The sequence below is a fragment of the Thermobia domestica genome, chromosome 9, assembly GCF_964235325.1.
Source record: "Thermobia domestica chromosome 9, izTheDome1.hap1.1, whole genome shotgun sequence".
In the NCBI taxonomy this organism is placed as follows: Eukaryota; Metazoa; Arthropoda; class Insecta; order Zygentoma; family Lepismatidae; genus Thermobia; species Thermobia domestica.
Window position 1 is genome coordinate 207,038,964 of NC_137462.1, and position 21,659 is coordinate 207,060,622.

The following is a 21,659-nucleotide window of genomic DNA, read 5'->3' on the forward strand; positions in this document are numbered from 1 at the left end:
GGCTATGTTCCTCCCATCCAGTAGCGTACGCAGAATTTCACTAATGAGGCTATTCAGGCTCCCTAGTTTATATTATTTCTGGTGTGAGTGTTTAATTTTGGACAATATCTTGTTCAAATGGCGGTTTAAAACCCGGAAACCCGGCTTTCATACGGCAATGCAACTTTCTTTGCCCCAAATTATTTTAGTGGAGTAAATGGTTACTTACTTACATGGGCAGTAGGCGAGTGCGCTCCGAACGTGAGTCGAACTAATTAGTATATTCCATAGAGTTAATGGAGTTGTATAATATGCTTTAAGAGAAAAAAATCTTGACGCTGTTGAAAAATCGCTTTTAAGCATTTTCCTCAACTGCTACGCAACACATGGCTATTCTGTTAACTTCGGATTTAATTTTGTCTAAGAAGATTGTATTACTTGCAATAACCAGTGCACTTATCTAATGTTGTTGGTGCAAAAACATATCTCGAAGCATTTTTCGCAACTCTCGAAAAACTAAATATTGTAGAGAGATTCCAAACATTGCATAAGGAAACACTTTTGACTGTTACTAATCACAAAAAGTTACGTTGGTAATACGTATTACGATTAATGTAATAAATGATTTAAAATACTGTATATGCAAACTATTTATAGGAACAAAGAGTTGCTTTAGTCCTGACTGACTGACTGAACAGCGCCCAGGCTAAAACACTTAAGCTAGAAATTTGAAATTTGGACAGGGCAGGGCAGTAAGTTGTGGGGGGCAGGGGGCAATTGCCTCCCCCAGGGAAGCTCCCGCTGTTCGAGGAGAGCCCATTTTAAGACATTTTTTTACTCCATATACGATACGAACATGAAATTATAAATGAAGCAACGAACAGGTTCACTACAATACATAAACAAAACAGCATACAAAAGGTCAATAAAATAAAAAAATGAGTCGTGGGCCCATTTCAGTAAAAAAATGTCTACTATTAGGGGCCTTAGAAATAATATTTATTCGTATGGCTTTGAGATTTGTCAATATTGTCCCTTTGACTAATTTGTCATGTATGGAACGGGCCCAGGGGCGTAACTAACGGCCCTGCAGACCTTGCCGTTCGGGAGGGTCGACAGGCTCCGGGGGACCCATATAGAATAAGAGAGAGATGGAGAGAGGGGGCCCAAGGATTAGAAAAAACACCTTTTTCTACGGGCCCAAATACACGTATTAATGCTTGCCCCCTTCCCCCCCTCCCGAGAAAAAATCTAAGTTACTGTGCTGGGACAGGGCATGGGATTTATGATATAAGATCCCACTAAGGAAAAATTTTTGGAAATCGATGGGGAAGGAGGGAAATAGGGGTTGCATTTATTATCTTAAAATGTCCATTTTTCGGTTAGAGACACAAAATTTGACATATAGACTTCTCATTTTTTTTTAATCAACACGTGTTCCAGCTTTTTTATGTTTCCCCTACAAGGGAGGAAAAGAGGGTTAAAGGAGAAAAGGGGTAAGAACTACAGTTGTGATAATAATATGCTTGAAATCTCTTAAGGTTAAAGTCTTGAAATTCTATATTATTATTTGGACTTATTTTTTAAGTAATTAGTGACGTGTTTCACTATTTTTTGACATTTGCCCTAGAAGGAAAGATAAAAGGCGGCAAGAAAAAAATGTTGGCGCTACAATTGTTGTAATTGGATGGCCATATCTCGAAATCCGTTAAGGTTAGAGACATGGAATTTGGTATTTATATTTTTGATTTATAATAATTAACTATATGTTCAAACTTTTTTTTATATATACTTACCCTGGAAGGGAAGAAAAAAGGCGGGTAGAAAAAAAAACAATGAATGTTGCAATTATTAAAATAAGATAGTCATTTCTCGGAATATCTTAATCTTTTCAAGTCCATCTCCCACTTGGGTGAATGCGATCGTCCTGAGCACCCCCGTAATTTTAACTCAATCCGTTGATGCACAAGGCTGAACGTTAAGGCTTGGACGAAACAATATAAGAACTAGAAAAAGGCTTCAATTCTTAATATCTGCCTTGATGAGTCTACATTATTATTCCTTTAAAAAAGTCTAAACTCTTAATAATTTGTAAAATGCATAATGGCTCTCGCCCATTAATAAGAAAAAAAGTCTAACAAGTCATGAAATCTCAAACGCCCCCTAAATAGTCTATCGCCCCCTTCGGAAACAAGAACGTCCACATTGAGAACCACTGTATAAGAGGATAGAAGTCACCTTAGATGGATGACCAATTGTTTTAAAGGTTCCAAACGGAGGACAACATTTGCAAATCAAAATATAATTATTTTGTTTACTTTGTTCTACTTTTGTTTGAGTTGATCATGGAAGTTTAACTTCTCTTTTCAGCACCGAGTCTATATGGAAACAATACTTTCAAATATGTTAATCCTCTCCTACTGAAAATCGAAACAGGGACTACGTGCACCAAAGACACACGCCCAAGCTACTAGGCCAGCGAGGAGGATTGTTGCAACTTTTGTTGAACCATCAGAAGATATAATTGATTGTGAAAGTAGTAGCCGATGATGGTCTGTCAGATTCTTCAACAGTCGTCTCGTCCATTCACCGATTCAGAATAAACGGCGGTCGGGGCCGATGTCCTAGCCACACATCATCCAACTAATGGGAGTTTGGTTGGTCATAGCCCTCCTTCAACTGTAACGTTAAGGGAGTTTAGATGCAGATTGAAGTACAGAAGTAGATATATCAAGCATCTCCCAGTTGGGTTGGTGGGAGTGTTTGAGTTATTCTTGGTGTGATGGTGAGCAGAGTATTAATGGATGTTGTCGCGCGTCTGCGATGCTGCTAAAGTATACAAGAAGGAGGCGAGGCAGAAGGTTCTGCTGTTGTTGAATGTTTTGAAGTATCCGTATTAATGGAGCTAAGGCTGCGGGGAAGGCGTGCTTGTGAAGCCAGTCGTCACTCATGGTAGTGGGAAGCACAAGTCCCTCTCCTCCTCCTCCTCCTCATGCGAAGCTCTTGACGTGTCTAGCTTTGTGTCAGTTGGCAGCTGAGGGAAGTCGTGAGGAAAGGGGGAACGGGGAGGAGGGGGCTGAACCATGTTGGTTGAGGTCGTACTAAACCCACGTTCATCAGTCAGTCTTGTCTTGAAGACTTGTGTGCAGTGTTTATGTGCTGGGAGATAACATTTTTTCCCACTCGTTTTTGTGTGTGAAGTGTTTTTCTTTCAGTTTGTGAGTGCTTTTTTCAGTGTTGTGGAATAGATTGTGTTTGGTGAAAGTACGTTAACATTATCCGCATAATATAGTTGGTGTTGGACGTATAGAAGGATTTGTGTATTTGGTAAGTCACATATTTTATTTGCATTGTGTGCAGGCCATAGCAATGCTGTACAGTTATGCACTATGTATTAAAACTAAGAATTTTAGGAATGCGCAATCCTAATTTCGGATTATTTCACTTGCCATGTGACAGTTGTGTTGCACTGCGCAAAGTTGTCAACAACTGTCACTGATGGTTTACCAATAGATCAAGGTCAGTTGAGTCAATGCTTAGTAGGTCATTACTTTTGTTTTCCACCGAATGTTTCACTTAGATTTCAAGGACTAGTGAATTGCTGACCAGTCAGATGTTTTCTGCAACAGACTTTTATTTATTTATTTATTTACGTATAGACTCTTTTTGTCCTGGGTGGTCTTTGTTTTTGTTGTTGTTGTTCGTTACTATTTATATTTTGTTTCTGTAAGTTACACAGCAGAGATAGAAACAAGTAAGGTATTTTCACGCCTGCCAACAAAAGCACGAACTTCGTAAAAATTTTAGCTTCTGTAACATCGGTCAATAAATTACTTGACAGATGTTTAGCAACCTATACTCTTCTGTGTGGCCAGAACTAACTTTCCACTTCCTTCATTCATGAATTCGTCGAAATAAGATATTTCCGATTATTATTATTATTACTATTATTATTATTATTATTATTATTATTATTATTATTATTATTATTATTATTATTATTATTATTATTATTATTATTATTATTATTATTTTTAAAGACTATTGTAATATTACTTGTGGCACATCTCATTGATACAGGTTATTTATTGTCTTGATCTTATTTCAAAGATTGCAAAATACAATCTAAGTTATTATGGGAAGAGAAACGATCACATTACTCCTGACCTGATCTAAAGGATTAGTGACCTCTGGATCATCATTCGAAAGTGATGCCATATCTCATGTCCTGTATGTAGATTTCTCTATAATGAACGTGATGCAATTTTGAATTTGTTTGTATGTTGATGGTCATTACAATAGCGATCAAAACCATTGGATGCATTGAAAATGTTGGAAATGAAGCATTATAAAAGTTGGAAAGAATAAGATTACTGGAGATAAGTTAAAAGTTTTTAAAGAAAAAAATGAACAGGGCATTATTTGAGAGGAAGTTGTCTCAGTAGAAGATAAAGGAGCTAGGAAGAAACATTAAAATTGATAATATTGAAGTGTGTAATTCATACTACGTCAATGCAAAAATTTAGTCTATAGAACCTTCTAAATTTTTGGCAAGTGACTTACCTAGAATGATGTTGATAATGTGTGTCGGGCATTGGCATCAACCCTTGTTTTAACATTTCACGAAGATGTGTGTCAAATGAAGCATTTGGTTGAATATAGGGTCCTATGCTATTACGTGCTATTGATAGTAGACCTTATTTTAAAAAATGATGCATGATTTTAAAAAAAATGTTTCTCACCCAAAGAAAATTCAGACAGGTTTATTTCATTCGAAGAGTTTGATTTTTACTTTTTTAGGAGGAGGGGAGGTGTTTGCATCTTTATGCAAAACCGAGACTATAAAGGACAGGACCTGATATAGGATCAACCCTCACAGTATCTGTCATTTCCCACCACACTATTTCATCTCCAAGATAGCTGGATTACAAGACCACCACCGGCTCTCTTCTTTCCAGATTTGCTTAGAACTACAAGGAAAACAAGTAATATGCTTTGAGATAAATAGTTTGTCGTATCTTAGATTTATTATGCTTCTGTAATAAATCTAAGATATGACATACTGTTCACAAAGTTTGAGCTATGGCATAGTATTTCTTAAAACCTAACTTCAGCCTAAGGGAATTGATATAGTACAAGCTTCAAAAGTTTCAGAGATGAATTTTCTATTTATAATTTTACAGTCATCCTGCAGTTAAATAAATGTATTCCATAAAGGATGCCGAAGTTGAACCGAGTGCTTTCGTTTTCGATCTTGGTAGACCTCTTCATAACATTGTTGTTAACTGTTCTCACTTCGATCAATTTGACTTTAATTATTTTGACCTGTTTGCTTTGGTTTTCAGTCATTGAAAGGAGTGTCAGATTTTCAGACTAGAAGACCGGGTCACCCTACTAAAATTTACACTAAAAAATCGGAATTATAATGAAAATTAACAGTTTAGTCATAGTTTTACACTTGTTCTTCGCTTAAACATGAGAATTAATTAAGTAATAGGTTAACTCTCACCAAAAATAAGTGACAGAGAGTAGATTATCCTCTTTATTAGAATAGCAATGGCCAATAAAAGCAGATTTTTTTTTTTTAATGTACAAATGATACTAACTTACGTTTTGGAGAAAAACCGCGACATTTGGAGTTTTTAACATAATTTCCCTAACAACACAATTACATAGCAGGCATATGCCTATCATGTTCCCTCAGGTACATGGGAATGTGTCCAGTATGTATCTTATGTACCTCTGAGAGAGAAATCATATGGATGGCAAGTGATAGTCACAGTCTATATCCACCCCTAGGCACACGTCTAACATGTACCTCGGAACGTGCGTAGTATGTTCTAGTATGTTCCCCATGCCGTAAGCGTCAGTGAACCACAAAATTACTCCCCGAAAATATGTTCAATCGCCTGTATGCGTAATGTGTTTGCGTGTGTAATGAATACGAAAAAAAAACACTTTAAACAAGAAAAAAATGTACCTCAGGGTGGGCGCGAAACACCAACCTTTGGATTACTAGCGGCGTACTCTTCCGACTTGGTCACGGAGGTGATGAAGAGAACGTCGCTTGTAGAGGAATAATTGTTGAGGTCCTTTGAATTTGGCTAATCAGAGTGCTCCTTTAACTGCGTATATTCGATGATAACTGTTTGGGATCAGATAAAATCTGCTCTCCATATAATTTTATAACAAAATGAGTTTCTATTTACTTCATTTAATGGTTCTTCCATATTCATTTTCAAATGATCGGCGACAGTTGCCATCTAATAAAGTTGATGCATTTTGTTGCTTCTAGTACACAATCGCTTAGAAAAAGAAGCAACAAATGCATCAAATGTGGGAGATGAATTTAGAACACCTAAATGGCGCATGCCTAGCACATTTTGTGCTGTTAGTGTATCTAAAACAGTATTTACCTAAAGGACGTACCTAGAACATGGCAGATATGTTCCAAGTGTCGACATAAAAATAAATGACTGTTAGAGTGCGAAACTGAGCCAGGTATATAAATGCTATATTTGTGGTACATAGTTGCAAATATCAATTAGGCGTAACAAGTACCTAAAACTGTAGGTAGCTGAAGTACACACTTAGTACATGAATATCATATGTGCCAAGTGCTGGGTACCTAAAAAGTAGCTAGGGCACCTAAATGGCACATGCCTAGCACATCGTGTGTTGTTAGGGTTTGGAGGGACAGATTATTAACTCCGTGACTGGTCCAGCTAAACCGAGCCCTAGTCATAGAGCGTGTTCTTACTGTAAGACCTTTTACCATAGTGTGAAAGTGCAAAGCAAATAGTCTTCGTATTGGCGAAGTTGGAAGGAGGGGGGAATTGAAAATGAAATCTTTCAGTTTAATGTCCCACGATTATGGCTAAGGAAGATGATAAAGCAAGTGAATGATGATGATGGAAGAATTGGTGGAATGAAAACGTGGGAGGAAACAGGAAAATGAGAAAACTCACGGACATGATGTTGTCCACCACAAACTTACTTGGCCGGAGATCAAACCAGGGACCAGAGGTAAGCGCTTTACTACTGAGCCACCAATGCTCCCCACAGGTGCACGCCAACAAATCATGTACTCTTGGAGCTGAAGACGGGAATCACAGGCATGATTTAAGGCATCGTACAATCTGTGAGAGGGTTATCAACAATTCTGTGGAGCGCATAAATGTATGGACTCAGTGATGGACGTATGTGTGACATTGTATTTCATACTAAATGGGATATATAAAATATAATAATTTTCATGAAGCTTCCTGGTTTTTTCTTCAATTTTCAAATTCGGTGTCCCATATGCAGCACCTTATATGTTCGAAGAGTTTATCTTGAAAATATAAATTGTATAAGATAAATGATATTACTGAGAAGGCAATTTCAAAAACTTGTAGAAATTGGTCATATGAGGATGCATAAATGCATTATATAAACATCAAGCAAACTTGCAGTTGTGGAGTTACACCACAAGTAGAGTTTTACAACAGAAATAATACATTCCCTTCTAAGGTGTATATCCATATTCTTAAAGTTAACAGTACGTTCCCCTCTGAAGATATGTACCCATATTCTAAATAAACATTGACGATGTGTATCCACATTCTAAACATTTACGTTTAGCAATACTTTCGCTGTTAAGCGATATCATTCTTAACGCGGGAGGCATTCTTCTTTCTACTCCGGTTGGGCAAATATTTTTGAACAGTTCCAAAATTCTCCTTCCGAGGATGTTGATTGTTGTCATATGAGTTAAATGACATGTTTATACATTTGAAGAAATGTTAGTTGAAAAATATCAAGGATTGCACTTTGCGGAAGAAGAGCGTTGACCCAAGCATTTTCTTCGGTACGATGTTGATGTGAGCATATGCCATGTAGTTTGTTGAGAAGAGTTTACTGGCTCTCGTAATCGGATGTTGATCGTTGTTGTTATTTTTGCTTCACAAAGCCAACTCTCCCAGAGCAGTTTGGCGTCCTTTCCACTGTTCGCTAATCAGTATTGAAATGCGTCCAAACTAAATTCAATAAAAATCCAAGCCACGATACATTGACTAAAAGAATTCCCACCTTTGAAACTGAAGCGATAAAGTGGGTCGCATAAACTGTATGGAATGTACATGATACAATGGAGATTATTAATGATGTAATGCCGAAACAGGTTGTAGAAAGTACAGCAATTCCGGTTGTAAACAAAGGAACATTAATCAAAATTTACGAGATACGTTTCATAAATAATGTGCATTGTCACAGCACTGCTGATTTGTTAACTGCAATCATAGTGGCAATTGACGTTAGTTGCAGTTGAAAACTTGAGAAGCAGCACATATGCTCGTACTCCCTACTGTACGTTCTTTTGGATCGATGAGTGTTGGAAATGACGTCTGAAGGCGCCTCGGATGCTATCACGTCTGAAGATTAAAGATGTGAACGAAAATCTTATCTTTGAAGGTTACGCATTCCTGTTTAAATTGTTGTTCATCAAATGTAATTTAAGTTATAGATTTTTCAACTAGTGATTACCAATTGGATCTGATATCCAGACTCTGTTAAGCCCAGATGAGGATTCAACATATCCGAAACTTGAGGTCCAGATCCGGTCACTGGTTTTAGTCTGGAATCCTTGGATCCGACATTTGAATATCCGGTTCCTTTAAAGCACTGATAACTGATTTGTCCTGGATGAGGTTCTGGTTATCCCAGCTTCGAATCAAATTGCAATTAAAGAAGTCTACGCCTTGCGTGAAAAAGAAAAAGACTTTTGAGTTCAGTCAGGGGTGCTGAATTGCCAGTCAGGGATGCAAACCTCTAAATTTAATATTCTACCCCCCAAATTTACAATTTACTAGTTCAGGCTTTCTTAACCTATTTCATATCACAAGCTCTCTTTTATCACATTTTCTTACCAGTGACCTCCACAGGTAATTTCCGATTTGCAGTAAACGTTTTGATTACTGCTGCTTATCGCTTGTAGTTGTGTGTGTTAGCCTTACAAGCATATACAACTTTGGAAATAATAACAAAGGATCCCAAGCAAAGTTATTTCCTTTTCAACTGTCGACGAACGCATTTCTTCATTGCTGATTTTCAACAGACACAGCAAGATATTTTTCCGCTGCTAGATTCTAATTACATTTATCTTTTTACCTCCCTTCGCGACCCACCATGTATTCTTCTTGCAACCTCCTAGGGGTCCCACTCCCAAGTTGAGAAAGTCAGCTCTAGTTTGATTATACTATTTTTAATGAAAAAAAAATGTGATCTCCAAAATTCTCGTGGGCGCAACCTGCCCCTTAAAACTCTCCTATGGGCACCTGAGCTCGGTAGAAAGTGATGCAAATGAAGGTCTAAAAAGTTATAAGGAAGAATTCAAAGAAAACGACCAGCTTGCTCAGAATTGGATAATTTATTGTGAAGGATAATCCTTTTAGGAGATCCCGAAAATTTGTGTCAAGCGGGAACACTAGCCTACTAGTGTAATTGTGATAACTAGAACCCGGATTTCCATGCACAAACCAGCTCCAAAATATGCATGCAAATATGCACAAAAATATCAAAAATATGCACTAAAATATACATTTAGAAAATTTAACATATGCACTGAAATATACACTAAGAAAATAAAATGTCAGTTTCTTACAAAAATATCTTACCTTAATGATCTCTCTTGCAATGAACTATTAACATTTTCCTTAGGTTTTCTTTTGTCATCCCTCTGCGTTTATCAGTAAGAAACGTTTGGTAGGTCGAAAAGTTTTTTTTTTTTCTATATCAGCATAAATCGTTGGTGCATGTGAAAAACACCAAATGTCTTCCTGTGTTACGTTCTCTTCTAATTCCATTTTTTCACCATTAAGCACATTTGCAATGGCACAGATTGTTTTGTACCCGTTATTTTTGCCTAATACCTTGCAAAGTTTATCTGACTCTATTTTCGCGATACCATGAGTTGTTTCAGTGAACAAAGTCTGCTTAATTTGTCCAACAAGAAGAATGAATGCTGCAATATTCCAAATATTTTCTCGTTGATCTCACGTTCATCTAGTAAGTCTTCTCCATACCCATATTTGAAATGTACTTACTCACTTTTGATCAAGTTTTTTGCAGTGTTGACGTTGTTACGTCGTATAGTGCAATACTCTATGCAAAGCATTTAATGAAAGTGAAACTGAAATAAAATCTATAGTTCAACGTCCTACGTTTTAAGTTTTAAAAAAAAAATAGCTTATGAAAGTGAATAGTTTTGAAAGAATTGTAGAAACGAAAGTGTAGTAGGAAACGAGAGCAACCCGAGAACACGTACGGACATTACGTCCAATAACAAACTCATAAAGGGTTGGGATTTCTAGCAACGGAGATGAGCGCTCTACCATTGAGCTTAACATGCCTTCGAATATTTAAGGGCGTCTTCTTCTTCTTCTTCTTCTTCTTCTTTTATGTCTAGCTTTGACATTTTTATTCAGTGACCTTCAACATAAACATTTCTTCTTCCTGATAGTTTCGTTCGCCTGTCTTTACCTGTGCTTCCCATTCACACTTCAACATCTTCACCAATAATACTACTACCACCTAAGTGCCGTAAACTACCACCTGTTCTACTTTCTTTCCCCTCGTTTGTAGACGTGAGACGTGACACATTCATCGTTGCGATGAACAGAATAACGGAAAACTTGATCATTATATCCTCCAAGTCTGCCGCTAAAAGTTGTAGGGATATCTGTTTGATCAGTTTAGTTAGTTAAGCGGAAAATGTTTATTAATTCATACTTGTCATCTTAGCCTTACCCGTTGATTTAGTGGCTAGCACGTGCGTCTTTGTTACACGGGGTCCTGGGTTCGAACTCTGGTTGGAGAGCTTTGAGCGTATTACGATGGTTCGGATTCTACTTTAAAGAGTAGGTCTCCGTTTCACACAGCCTCGGTGCTGAAAAGGGACACTAATAAACACAGATACTTGGATTTAAGAAGAAAATTCCTTTTTCGACATTATTTTGTGTAGTTTGTTTTAATATAAAAGAAACGGAATCAGAAGATTAATTTGTCGGAAGAGGTACTTTGGTGGTTGGTAGTGATGCTAGCCACATTAATTAACTTTCGACAATGCAATATATTAATAATAAGGTTATGTTTTTAGTTAACTATAGTACAGTAAAACTTGTCTTTAGCGGAATCGAACGGGACTCGCAAAAATTTGCGTTAAAGATAGGTTAACAAAGGTAGATCTATGCAAAAAAAAAAAAAAGAAAAGAAAAAGAAAGAAAGAAAGAAAGAAAGAAAAAAGAAAAGAAAAGAAAAAGTGCATGCATATAATGGACATAGACCTACTAAGATGAAATAAGATGCTATACGTATCTTAGTCAACACGTTAACTTAGTTTTTCCAGTAGTCAAGGAGAGATTTTTGTACGCAGCGCTGCTTGTCTGCTCAACTTTCCAGAGCCTTTAGCCTGAGAAACCACACTAAGCTATCAGTATCATTTCGACGTAAGGCAAATGTTGCAATTCCTTTAAACTTTTGACAGAATGTTGATAAATCTGTAGCCTACACTCTTATTCCCATTCAATTTTTTACTGTATTTCTCTTCTTTTTCCATCCCCTTTTCTCCTTTCAGATTTTTTGTATAATTCTCAATTAAAGCATGTATATTCATCGTATCTGCTTCAGTTAGCACATCACTGTGTTTTACTATTAAAGCATATTTAACCTCTCATAGGTCGTCTAAAAACTTTCTGAATGCTGCACTCCGAAACTTGGAATTTTCCATTAAGAGGCTTATTTTGATTTCCGTTGTCCGCATAATACAGTTTCCGTTTAATGAAGAGAATTTAACACGATTTTTGCCAGTAAATTCATTGGACCGTGAAATATTTCCGTTTAACACAAATTTCCGTTGAAGACAGGTTTTGTTGTATAACCAACGAATATTCATAATTGTAAAAAGGTTAATGAAACTAAGAAACCGTTGTATGTATTTAATCTGCTTTCGTGAACCATTATTACGGCCACTGAATTAATCATTCACCAACTGATTTTAGATCGAATGTTAATATTATTCATTGGCATAGATTATTATTATTATTATTATTATTATTATTATTATTATTATTATTATTATTATTATTATTATTCGATTTTAAATTTAGCATCACTTTCAGTAGCTAGTCTATATGAGACATGGACCTACACCTTAACATGGGATCTGAACAACATGAGCTCCCGCCGGGAATCGAACTCGGACCTCCCACGCAAAAGACGCGTACCCTATCCACATAACCACGAGGGAGTACTTACAGAGAGAAAAAAGCAACTTTATCTTACATTTACCTGTTGAATTCAATTATCGTGTGAAGGTTTCAGTAACTTAGAACAAATATTAATTAAGTATTTTAGCATGTGTTGAAGAGTGAAGTCATGAAGTCAAATCCTGAAGATTTTATTTTTTTCGTTGTAGCCGGAAACAAATATATACATGTAGGTGTATGAAGTCATTATATGTTCATAGTATGCATAAATCGAGTGTGAGTCAAATAATTCTAACAGTTGTTAAATATTTATGTTTGTCAATAAAAATTCATGTCTAGAAGTACCAGAGACATGCTTAGCATAATGTGTTTGCGTTGTGCTATGCAAAGCGCACGCAGTCTGGTTGGTGTATCTATGCCTTTGTTTTGTTTAAGCGAGTGACCATTATATAGGCGGGAGTTGAGAGAGGGTTGAATGTTTTATAGCAGTTTTATGTTAGTAACTAACACCATTAAAATCCCATCAACGTATTGTTATGACCTGGTCAGTCTACATACGATTTTACTTTCTTTCTTTTTTCTTTTTTTGTTCCTTCTCGTATTACTGTTCAAATTGTATCACATTATGTATATAAAGTACGTTATTAATACATTTTAACAACTGGACCGTACGTAGTAAATGTTGCATTGTTATGCGAACTGGAAGTTTAAAATTATCCGACTTAAATTATTATTGTTCTTTAGATATGATACAAGTAGGTAAATTTGTCTCATGTCTCATATTCGTGAAGGAATTTTGAGAATTTTCATTAAAACTATAAAAAATAGAGATAAACTGTATTATGGAGTTGTTTCTGTATATATATTAAGGGTTTTCATATAGCGAAATTAAACTACCACTAATTTTAGAGTTTTTCTGTAATATCTTCAAAACAAATAAAAGTATTCGAAAAGCAAGAACGTAGTGAACTAGACAATACGATTTTGCATGTGATACCGTTATCACAACTCATCTATCTGCTTTCCATTTGCAACTGTAGAAAGATTTAGCATTTTTTGCGAGTTCTGTAAATAGCGGGATACCAAAAGCGGATAGGTGAATTGTCGTGAAGGTATCACATGGAAAATCGTATTGTCTAGTTCACTACGTTTCTGCTTTTCGAATATTTTTTATTTGTTTTGAAGATATTACAGAAAAACTCTAAAATTAGAGGTAGTTTAATTTCGCTGTAGTGAAGACCCTTAATGTGCTGAAAGACTAGCAAACATCAATGTCCGCAAAGTCGTGTTTTTCTTCCCCACTTCAAATTTCGAAGTCTGTTCCAACTATGTTTGTCTATGACAAAAAGAATTCTACTCTATTTTGTTCTGTTTTAATTTATGTTGTCTAAATGTATATACAATTTCTAATATTTTCGATCGCTAATCAGTTACATTCCCTAACTTAATATCGTGTATTTATTGTTACCATATAAAATGTAATCAAGGCACCCATTGCTGTGTATGAGAAAATTCGGAGACATTACGAGCAGCAAAACACTGCGGGAACAACGAACTGGCGCAGCCAAATAATTGAAAGTTTTATTGAAAAAGTTTTGCACTTGAAATATACACCGAATACTAGATTGTCTTATCAAAATAATTATGTTAATTATATGGGATTTTTCTTGACACGACTTTCGGTTTGTCAGGACATCTAAATGTTTCTTCAATTTTATGCTTTCCTAATTACATTCACTAGCGATCATGGGCGCCCAAAAGGAGACAGGGTGGGGCCCGGGCCCCCCTGGCCCACAAAAGTATTTAATGTATATTTCTGAATTTCTTAAGATTTTCTTAATACAAATAAGAAATACCAGAAGTACTGGGAGATGCCCACTAGAAAATTTTCTTCTGGCGCCCCTGCTAGCGACGTGTATATAAACTGAAGCAGTACTGGCCAGAGAGAGAAACACTAAGTTCATGCATATTGCGACAAGCACTACGAAGATTTTTAGTTTCTTTTTCCGTAAAAGAAAATTGCTTAGGGAAGCAAGTTATCAGTAACAAATATAGTTTGTGTTACATAAAATTAGATGAACATACGCTATTAACTGAACTATAAAATGTATATCTCGACTTTTCGTTACGTAATCAGTATTATGTGCCAACTTTTTACCTGTTCAAGTTGGCAAGTATTAACTGTGTTGTTAGATGATACTACAGGAGTGAAAAAAAAGTATATATAACATGTGTCGCTGGCAGCACTAGTAGAACGTTCACTCGTCTAGCCCTAGTGGAAGATCGAAATTCGAGTTACCGACACTCAAGCGATCGGATTTTTATTTTTTTTATTTTTAAGGAATTTGATGTACCAACCAAAACTCTTTTTAATATTTTCCTTGTCTGTCCGTGCGTCCGTCCGCCTGGGAGACAAAAATGTCAAGAACTACTTGGTGGATTACCATGAATTTTGGCCAGGCTGTAGAGTGGTGGTCCATCCACATTAAGTAGTAGAACTTAACAATTTCTTGTCTTATCGGTAATCACGGTAATAGCGTGAAGTAATTTCCTGCAATAGATTAACCGCCCTAAGAATAGATTTCATCTTTATCTTTTTAAATTCTCTATTAGAACTGGAATTCACTGCAACTTTCGGTTTCAATATTGATGTACAATATATAAATCTACATAAGAGATACCAAGGAGAGTTTTTTTTTTTTTAATCCCTTTACATTCTAAGAATAGATATCATCTTTCTTCTTAACCTCTATTCAAATCGGAAGTGGGAGAAATGAACCACTTTTGGTTTGAACTTTGACCACTGTAGAGTTAAAACAGTACATACAGCAAGAAGTGAAGTCTGGCAAGATAGCCCCTCGACTTTACAAAATTGAAACAATGACTAGGTCATTCGTTTGTACTACTTTTGTACCGTTTGTACCGAAAATATTTTCGTTTGTACCATTTTCCTTTAGGGTTACTTGAGAGGTCAACTGGGGGGGGTCTATCTTGGCGCCAAGATAGTCTCCTCCCGTATCACAGCACAAAAAATTGAAATACACCATTCGAAAGCAAATCGTTTCTACCGAAAAAAGTTTTGTTTGTACCCTGGTAGTTTTCGAGAAGGAGGGGATGACATTTGGAGGACTATCTTGTACGCAAGATATGCCCCCTAATGTGTACTTTTTCCATGCCCATTAATAAGTATAATGTGTTTATTCATGTGAATTTATGTGTGTTTAGAACTCTGGTTATGCATATCTAAATAAATAAATAAATAAATAAGAACTTTTCGGGAATAACTCAACGTTAAAATTGAATCGGCGAGTGAGTGGGAAAACATTGTGAGTCCAAAATAAGCCATTTTGAGGTAAAGGCAAAAATAACACTAAAGATGTAGAACTACAAATTGTAATGAAGAGCAGTACAATTTGCAAGACCTCGAACGTTATAGCAGAATGCTATAATGTCAATACAACTGTACATTTGTGGCAACGTACGAGGTCTTGCAAATTTTACTGCTCTTCATTACAACTTATAGTTCTACATCTTTAGTGTTATTTTTCCCTTTACCTCAAAATGGCTTATTTTGGACTCACACTGTTTTCCCACTCGCCGATTCAATTATAACGTTGAGTTATTCCCAAACAGTTTTTTTTTTTTTTTTTTTTTTAATCTGGATATGCACAACCAGAGTTCAAAATACACATAAATTCACCTGAATAAACACATAATACTTATTAATGGGCATTGAAAAAGTACATGTTACGGGACCTATCTTGCGTACAAGATAGTCCCCCAAGTGTCATCCCCTCTCTCGAAAACTATCAGGGTACAAACAAAACTTTTTTTCGGTACAAACGGTACAAACGATTTGCTTTCGAACGGCATATTTATTTATTTATTTTTTTTTTGCTGTGATACGGAAGGGCTATCTTGGCGCCAAGATAGCTCCCCCCCCAGTTGACTTCTCAAGTAACCCTATAAGGAAAATGGTACAAACGAAAATATTTTCGGTACAAACGTAGTACAAACGAATGATCTAGTCATTATTTCAATATTCTAAAGTCAGGGGTCTATCTTGCCAGACGTCAAGAAGCGGTTTTCTGTTATCAATTAAGCTTACTAAGAATATATTCCTTCTTTATTTTGATGTCTGTACAAAAACTGGAAGTGATAGAAGTATATTATCATTTCCGGTATTCAATATGAATTAAGAAATTATCACGCCACACACATCAAACTCCTTCATGTGGTGTACACTTTGACATTGTAATTCTTTTCAACACTTCATTACATTTTGAATGGTAAACTTTGCTGCAAAATTTTCCCATCTTGTTGCTATCCTCAGACTTGACTGCTACTTTATAACATCTACTGTCGTCATGTAATGGAGTGAAATTTGTTTCCGTTGAGTTAACCCTTTAAATTAACTCGTACTTTTGGCGAAAATTTGATACTTTTGCTTAGACAAGTGTAACTTGCTCTATAACTGTAACAGGATAATAATTTATACCTTGTTCGATTCATTTGGGACCATGCTTTCAAATTTCGTAACATTAATATTGATATGAGGTTTCCCAGGAAAGCAGTTGTGCAAAAAGTAAGGAAAAATCACTTATTTTTTACGAAACAAAGGGATATTTTCAAGAATGGCTTGCAACACTGCTTTCACATTGCATAGAAATATTGGAAACTATACGCTGGGCTATTGCCAATATATCGTGCAAGTATCGCAAAAATCTAAGCAGCACGTACTGAGGAAAAAGAAATATATTAACACCCTGATGCGGGGAGGTGAAATTTGGGTGATTTCCGTACCGAAAATATGTTGTACTGAAAGCTAACGTGTAATGCGAGAAATTGTAGCAAGGTAAATAGTTTATATCTACCGGTACATCTTTTTATTCGGCTGGGACCATGCTTTGATATTCTGTAATTTTTACACTAATACCAAGGCGTGTTTTCAATAATCTCATGTTAAACACAAGCCACCTTATGCAGAGTCGTTTTGACGTGTGATTAGCGTCTTACTAAAGGTTTGACTACTGCAGGAAACTTATGTTAGTGTTAGTATTTCACTAATCATGTGTCAAAATGGCTCTGCATAAGGCCCAAGAACTCTACTAAACTAATCGCTTAGCTTTAGAGTTGCACACGAGAAGTGAGACATAGAAACATACACACTTATCGAAATACGACTTTCACCATATATGTTTAAGACAAGATAGCCTCAACTCGTGTCTTGTGCACATTCCTACTTCCCTTTATTTCACGAGGATTAGGATTAGGAATTATATTTCTGGGCGTTCGGCATCTAGGGCCATGTTAGCCTGTCACGTATGATGCATGACATCCTTCGGCGACAACACTATCCTAGGAAAGGGAAGGAAGGAAGCGGCTTGGAACCAGTAGGGTAGGTACCATCCCGGGATTTTCCCTGATGTGAATGAGGCAAATCCAGGAAAAACTTCACTCAGGATGGCTGATCTGAAAAAGCTTTTACACTATTTCGACCGAGTGTCGTCACCGGAAATCGAACCTGGGACGTTCACAAAGATCTCATTTGTGGGATAAGAATGTAAGAGGTGGCGTGAGAACCCCGAGAAAACCTACGGATATAATGTTACCCACCACAATCTCACATGGCCTAGGATCGAGTCATGGACCCTCTTGCCAGAGGTGAATCATCTACCACTGAACCACCGTCGCCAGTTTAGAGCATCGTGTGTAGATAGATACAAGTGTAACATACAACAGAAATTTCGTCAGTGAGAGTTCAAGGAAATGCATTGATTAAAAAAAAGAAAAGAAAAGAAAAATAACACTCTAGAACATCATAATTGTTGCAGTAAACTTTATTTGCAACTATTCTCTACTTTTGCATAAGAATAATGACTTCCAGTGATGATTTCATGAGGTGGCCTGGAGAAATCCACCCCCACCCCCCTCAAGGTATGAAATTTTTCGTGGTCATCGTGTTCATTGTGGGTAATCAGTATGTTTGCAGTAGACTACTACTTCCACTCTCTGAATGTGAAAGATTTGCTCTGGGAGAAATCTCAAATCAACACTGATAACTTCTGAGGGGATGGTGAATAGTAGTCATATTTTAGAAGATAATTGTATCTACGTATGATAGCCTATGTTATGAGAATCAAGGATATATTGTATCCTCTTAAATTTTTCTATATGCGCACGCGCTTTTCTTGCGGTAGACCTGGTTCGATTCTCGGTAAAAGCTCATGTGATTCGGATTTCACGCTAAACTGTAGGTCATATTTCATATAGCATCAGTGTTGAACAGCATGCTACTAAACTTTAAATCAACCAACCTCTTAATTTGTGATAAAGGGAATTGAGCACATATTACATTTCATTTCCTACTGCAGTTTCTTAAAATGTTCTTTCTACCCCATTTGTCTCTGATGTAAAGAAAAACGTATGTACTCTTGATTCCAGCAACATACATACTTTTCGTTTGAATGACTCTTACATTTTTTCGTGTTGTAACATTCAATGAAGAGTGAACTTGAAGTTTGTGTTTTTGCAGTATACGAGTACGTTGGATTCAATGTGTAGGTTGTCGGACGGATGTGTAAGCATTAAGAAGGAATTCATAATGAGTCGCTGAACTGCCTCTGATGCTGGCATATGCATTGTTTCAGCTAACATTTTCTCTCTTCCATTCACATTCATTTCGCTGAAAGAATCGCTGTTGTATGTATATATGCGCATATATGTTCGGCATTTCTTAAAACATATGTCGCTTTATAATGCAACTGGAAGTGCATGTGTAAAACATCTGTTGCATTGAAATGCAGTTGTCTTCCGGCGAGACAACTTTTATCTCACTGTGCACATTTCGTTAGGAGTTTCCTTGCATAGAATGTACGCATGTTATGAAAACTAATACTGGTAGACACACTACAGTTTGATTTCACATTTAGTATTCGGTCAAGCTATTATTTATATATTTTTGAAAGTTTATAGTAAACTTATGATATATCTATCTTACTTTGGGTTCTGGCATCCCCCCCACAGTTTTACCTTCTAGATCCGCCACTGCTGGCGTGTGGTGTGAGAGGCCTGTAACTCGTTCTATTACGACCTAGTGAACTTTCTTAAAACGTAGTATCATACTCTTGATTTTCTTGGGTGGACGGTGGTGGACAGCGTGGGGTGGTCGAGCGGTCTAAGGCGTTAGGCAGATGATCATGAGGTGAAACTAAAGCTTGGGGTCAAGCCTCATAGAAGAGCATGTGCCTTTTTAACTGTCTTCGTGTCCCTGTCGAGTCTTGTAGTAAGAAAGAGTTAATAAGAGTAAGAAAAGTAGAGCAGGAAATATAAGAAAAATGATAGGAGCACTCACCTGTCTTGCAATCCCAGGCCATACGAGTTTGTGGTGTATTTAATGAGAGCACTCAGTTCTTAAAACTGTATGAACGCGAAATTAAGACTATAATAGGAATACTCAATATGGGTTTCACTTGGTGTAGCGATGGAGGATGTTCTATACCAAAGTTATCGAGACGATAGCTGATATATCGACGTCTGATATATCGAGACGAAAAAGGTGAATGAGTGTCCTTTAAAAATGTGTGTACTAACATGGCATCACTATAATGTAAAGGTTGAAAATCACTGACCTAGAGGGAACAATCATGGAATATTAAAGTTAGTTTCTTTATTTTTTCAGGCTGTCCCGTTTCATTCCTTAACGCCGTTACATCAGTTCTTCAATAAAAAATTCTCATACATTCATAAGCCATTTCTTTAGCCTACAGGACATAATTCTGGAATATGTAACATGCAACAAATATTAAACTATGGAGTTATTATTTTTATCATTAAAACATTTGCCTTCTTTTTATGCTATCACATTGTTCTTCACCTCTTTATATTGGTAAACACTTCACATTGTATTATCTAACAAATCTGAAGCAAAAGTATTACCTAAGAATAAATTAATACTATAATTGAACTTAATATAACATATTGTATATTCGATCATTAACCAACATAAAGATTTATTGGAAACTATAACTTTTTTTTTTTTTTTTTGTACTTACTGTATATTCAAGATGTAATATAAGTATGTTGACTTTAGAAATGAAGGTGAGACGTGCTTATTTAAGAAGTATTGTGATAGTACTCATAATTTACGTTTTGTTTAAGGTTTCACATTCTATTTCATCATCATAAGAGAGGTTATATGAAACATAGACCTAAAGCTTAATTAGAGATTCGAACCATTTCTCCCACAAGGATAAAAGACTCGTTCTCCCATATCATAGTAATAGTTTTGCCAGTGAAATCATAATTACGTTTAAGTTCAAACCAAATCAAACATCGTATATAAAATTTTAGTAAAGAAATATGTGTTGTATTGTGTGTGTATTCATTAGTTGCTACCATTTATGGTTCTTTTTTTTTTTTCTGAATTGCATTGCAAGTGAAGGCCATTCTCCAAGTGTTAACTTTCTTCCTCCGTGCATTCGTTACAATATCTTTTGTTGTTGCGACTTCGTGAGAGATTTCCCGTGACTCTTCTTTACAAATTCACAAGACTTAAAGACGTTCATTACTCTATCTTAGACGTAAGAAGCTTTTGTGCTGTATACAAGCATTGCACTTTTATTTCTATCGCAAGGAAAGAAAAAAAAAAAAAGAATAGGAGCAAAGAGGAGAAAGATAAGTGTGGGGGACTGGCACGAAAGGAACATAGTTTTAGAAGACAGCGGTTGACGTTCCAATATGATGGATTAATTCTAATCATGCTATATGTGACTGTGTTTTGCAGTGGCGGCGGTTGGACGTCAAAAGTGGGGGGGGGGCAAGACATGATCTCAATATTTGTATATCAATGTTAGTTTTTTGGTTGCTTCTAACAGTTTGTTTGACGAAAGGTTGTATAACTATTAGGATACTGCATTTTCCAGTTAAAATACCGTATATCGTGTTTCATATTTTACTAAGTAAATTGACAAGATCAACACAAGTAGATACTAGCCCTTTTTACTCTTAAACAACGAAGGTGTTAGAAGAGATTTGATTCCTTGCTCATGAACATCTTAAAATTCTGTGTGGAAAATTGTGTGGTCAGATTAGGGGCTTATTTGATAACAAATTCGCAAAACAAACAGAAAGGACAATATTAATCGAACACTAATGAAAAATGAGGCTTGTTTCGCAAAAGGTATATTGAAACTGGGAATTAAAGAACAACTTATATTTTTAATTACATGTATGTTATTATATGTAATTACTCTTAGAAAAACAGTAAATACTACAAGCATATGCTGCGACATTTAAAGAAATACTTTTGCAGCTTCCCGAAAAATGTTCGTTGCCATTAAGTACAGTTTTCACTTTCTTGGAATACATCAAAACTCAACAATACTTAGAATCACTGCACACTCCAGTTATGCAAAATAATCCTAAAACCTAGAATTA

General features: G+C 36.1%; 1 protein-coding gene across 1 annotated transcript in view; it reads left to right on the forward strand.

The window, feature by feature from the left end:
- Nucleotides 1-2,820: 2,820 nt before the first annotated feature.
- Nucleotides 2,821-21,659, forward strand: part of LOC145661137 (uncharacterized) — a 107,293-nt gene continuing 88,454 nt past the window's right edge. The window contains exon 1 of the mRNA XM_081726587.1: nucleotides 2,821-3,306. The gene's annotated coding sequence lies outside the window, so the exon portion shown is untranslated. The remainder of the gene's footprint in view (nucleotides 3,307-21,659) is intronic.